The following is a 4722-nucleotide window of genomic DNA, read 5'->3' on the forward strand; positions in this document are numbered from 1 at the left end:
TGGGGTGGGGGGGGATGGGTTCCTGGGGGAATGCCCCTATCAGTTTGGTTTCTATTTTTTTCAGTTTTGTCGAGTGGGGTTCTGGTTCCTGTGTGTTCTATTGTTTTTCAGGGGCTCGGGCTGAGATATTTTTGGCATACAATGAGTGGGAAAGTAGGGGGGAGTGTTGATTCTAGGGGAGACATAGGCGCCCCTTTATAGTTTACTTTCTTCTGTCATGTCAGTCAGGGTTTTGGTACTAGTACTATCTGATGTTTCTTAGGAACTCGGCTGGAGCGCTCGGATTCCCTGTGGAGGGGCAGGCGGGTTCCTGGGTTAGTGTGACTGTCTCATCTCTTTCCGGGGAGGGCCTCTCCCCCATTCTGTTTTCAGGGGTTTTGAAGTTAGGAGAATTTTGGGGTGTAGTTGTTTTTGGTGGGGAAGTGGGGGAGAAGATGGGTTCTGGGGAGAGTGCCCTCCTTCTTTTGGTTCTTGATTTCTCTTGTTTTTCTGTCCCCTGGGGTTCTGGTTTTTGTGCATTTTGGTGTTTTTCAGAGGCTCGGGCTACGCTTTTTTGAAATTCAGTGAGCGAGAGGGAAGAGGAGAGCACGGCTGTTACCTCATAGTTAGTTTTATTCTATCATGTACAATGAGGTTTTAGTACATTTCTGTGTGTCGCGGGGGCCTGGGTTGAGCTGATTGGGTTTTTTGTGGAGGGGACAGGTTCCTGGGATGGTGTGGTTGTTCTTTTGGCTATGGTTTCTTTTTGTTTTGTTGGGTGTGATTCTGGTTTTGATGTGGCACAGTGTTTTTTAGAAACTGGAGTTGGACTCACAGGGTCATCTGATTTCTGTTTTTTCTGCTGTTGTTCTCTGTCCGTCCTGCGGTTTCGCAGTGGGGAAGGAATTGTGGGTTGATCGGTGATCTGGGTGGCAATCCCTATGTCTCTTAGGCTTGTTGATGTTGTTTGAATAGCCTCTTTTTTTGATATATGGCCCACTTTAGTGCTGTGTCCCAGGCCTTTTGAGTTTGCTTTTTTGGTGCCGCATTGATATTTTGTTTTAGATTTTCCACTACCGCAGTGTAATGTTCCCCCAGAATTTGTAATGATGTGTACATCCAGTTGGTTGCATTTGCTCCTATGAGTAATTGGGTCGGAGCTGTGGGGGTTACCAGGTTGATTGTGGACGTCAAATATTCCTGTAGTTGCCTGAAATATTTGGGGATCCTGATTTCTCCACTTGATCCTTTTATGAACCATATATGGTGGCTTGTTTGGAGTAGTTTGAAGATCAGCCGGGTGAGAATTTGGAAGTCGGTCCTTGGTGGTTTTTGCTGTGATTTGGGCAGAGAATATGGAGAGGAGAAATTTTAGGATGTTTTTTTTTTAATATTATTATTATCATTTGGAATAATTGTTATTATTCTGGTTTTATTGTTATTTTTCTTATTATTATATAATACCATATCATATGTGTTTGTTTATGCCTTGGAAAGAAGTACTTCTGTTTGTAGAAGAGCCAATTATCCGAAGGCACAGGCAGGTTAGGTTTGGGAATTTATCTTGATGAGCCTTCCCACAGATGTAAATGAACATAAGTGGTTTGGAATAGAGGGCCAAAGGCAAAGCACAGGCCATCACTGGTCACTATGTACCCTTGTCCCATTATACTGTCTTTCCTTTGGCTAAAAGATGGGGTCCAGCCCCTGGGTTGTTTTCTTTGAAAGAAACATTTTTGTTTAGTTTTCTTCCATTGTTTTGTTGTTAGATTCTCTTCTGGGTTCACTTTAGGTTTCGTTTTGTTTGTTGTTGAGTTGTGACGTCAATTCCCTCGTGCATTTGTGTTTTTGTCCTACTTTTATTGTTTTTATTCCGTTTATTTTTCTGACCCCGTTTCTGGTTGGGATTAACATGTTGGTATTTTGATTCCCCATCCGGGGCACCCAGTCGGAAGACAGAGGTCGTGGTGTAAGTAGTGGGTGGTCATCGTTAACCTACAGCCGCTACCCGCCGGGTTAGGCTACCACAGACCCCGTCCCCCTCCCAGGACCCAGCGGGGAAGGAGATGGGTTGAGTTCTATTAAGTTGTTTTTGTAATCATTTTCCTGTGATATTGATGTGTGGTCCTTTTCCTACTTTTGTTTCTTTGTTTTGAGTTGGAATTAACGTATTTGTTTTTTAACTCCCCAATTGGGGCACCCCATCGGAAGACAGAGGTTGTGGTATAAGTTGTGGGCAGTCATCGTTAACCTGCAGCTACTACCCACCGGGTTAGGCTACCACAAACCCAGTCCCCCTCCTGGGGTCCCGCGGGGAGGGGGCTGGGCTGAGTTCCATTTGTTAAGTTGTTTCGATGATCGTTTTCTGGGGTATTGATGTGTGGTCCTTTTCCCACTTTTGTTTCTTTGTTTTGAGTTGGAATTAATGTATTAGTGTTTTTGTAGTGGTTAAAAATATTAATGACACAAAAAGGTATAAGTGTCAGACAGCGGATTGGACAGCGTGACGTTTCGGTTAAATTTGCTTGGTGTACTTAACAGTTTGGAGAGTGATAAATTGCATTAGTGCAACTGCGAGGGGTGAAATGGAATGACGCTAGATCTCTGCTGGAATTGATCAGCTGGTTCGAGTCTAGCCTGCCCTAGGGCATCGGTCATTTGTTTCTGTTGGCTAAGTATAGTGAAAGCCCACTTAAAGCGCTTTTTGTAAATAGTCCAGACTTAAATGGGTGTGCTTGACTATATGCTGAGTATATGTGTTGTAAATAGCTTCATGTTGGGTTATATTAATGGTTTGTACAGGCTGTAGATATACTGTAAATATACTGAATATTTACTGCGCAGTTTTTTGGGTGCGGTCTGTTCTTTGTGTGTGTGTGTGCGTGAGTGCGAGTAGTTTAACTGCATCTGTAGAGGCGCATGCATGCATGTGTGTGTGTACCTCCATGTGACGGTGGAGGCAAAGTCATATCATATAATAAATAATAAATAAAGGATAATAATAATAATAATAATAGGATAATGATAAATTAACACTAATAATAATGTGCTGCTTTATAGTTACAATAGTTATTAAAGCCTGATGTTTATGAAGTCCCTAATCTTTGAAGTTTGTGTAGTTTATAGTCTTGTGGTTTTTTTTGTCAAGCTGTCATGGTCTAGAGAGTGAATGGTTATGTGGGTATTGACTTGTTTATATGAATGACTATTTCTTAATATTAGTAGTACATGACTGTTAGACTTTGGCTATTGCACTTGTAGTTACAACCTACTATTAAAAAGGTAGGATTTTGGTTGCTGTGGTCAATTCATGAGGGAATAGTAGCTTGTTGCTTTAATGTGCATAGTGCTGCCTCTGCTGCCTGTAGTTTTTAAAGGGGGGAAGTGAGTAGTCTCACTTTCGCCACTCAGATACAAACTGGAAGTGAGTGTCGTTCAGAGCTGTGTGCTCCGCCTCTTACCCTCCCCCTGAGCAGTTCTGTGTGTCTGTGACATAAACGTGCACAGGGGGACACAGAGGAGGGAGAGAGTTAAGCTTAAGGCAGTAAGATAGGATGTAAATTTAAACAGTTTTCTACATTGGTAGAGTAAAATCTAAAGTAGTAGCTTTAAACTGCTGTTGAACTGCATTTTCAGTGCCTTGTACTGGAATATGGGTAATGATAAGGAAGTGAATATAATCTAATTTGAGTTGAAACTGTGAGTTTAAAAGAGTGTTTGAAAAAAAATTTTGTGGTCAGTTGCATGTTTGACATTTATGCATTCTTCCAATTTAGTTGATCATAGTCAAACATAGGTGTCTTGTGAAAGCAATGTTAGCTGAATAGGGACAAAGTTTCACTGCATAAATTACTGTATTGTAAGGAACAGATGAAGTATATGAACAGTTTGGTCAAAGGAGGGACAAGTGGTGTCCTCTTACAGTTAAAGACAGTAAAGTAGCTGGGGCTCCTGGACCGACCATGGTAAGAAAATATATATTGTAGAGTAGAACATGAATTGTTGAATTAATCATTGTTACAGTACACGCTGGACTTCACTCTCCCAGACTATGTGAAATTATCTTTAAAAGACGATTTACCTGAAATAATTGAAATGTGGCTCTCACTAGCTCAGTTAGCATTTATGTTTATTGTGTTCTTTCATGTTTTGGACACTGATCATTTGAGGATCATGGTTATATGATGTTTTAATTACATTTTGATTGATTTAGTTTTTGTCATCTCTCTTTAGGCGTGGTTCAGCTTAATGTGGGATGCAGTTTACAAAGAGGAAGACTTAGACAAAGCATATGAGCAATTTTTAAATATATTCATGAAAGTATATGACAGGAACTGTCCTCGTAAGCAGTATAAAAACAAGAGGAATTACAGTGGGAAACCGTGGATGAGTAAGGGATTACAGAATGCATGTAAAAAGAAGAATACGTTATATAAAGAATTCATAATGGACAGATCCAAGCAGACGGAAGAAAAATATAAGTTATATAAGAACAAATTAACTGCGTTATTGAGGATATGTAAGAAACAATATTACTCTAAATTATTAGAGGATAATAAAAATAGCATGAAAGGTACTTGGAATATATTAAATAAATTCATTAGAAACAGTTCCAGCAAGAGTAACTACCCTCAATATTTTATAGACAATGATACACCGGTCAACAGATTTGAGGATGTAGTTGAGAAGTTTAATAGGTTTTTTGTGAATGTTGGTCCTAGTTTAGCAAGAAGCATTTGTACA

This window comes from Monopterus albus, unplaced genomic scaffold, assembly GCF_001952655.1.
Source record: "Monopterus albus unplaced genomic scaffold, M_albus_1.0 scaffold265.1, whole genome shotgun sequence".
NCBI lineage: Eukaryota > Metazoa > Chordata > Actinopteri > Synbranchiformes > Synbranchidae > Monopterus > Monopterus albus.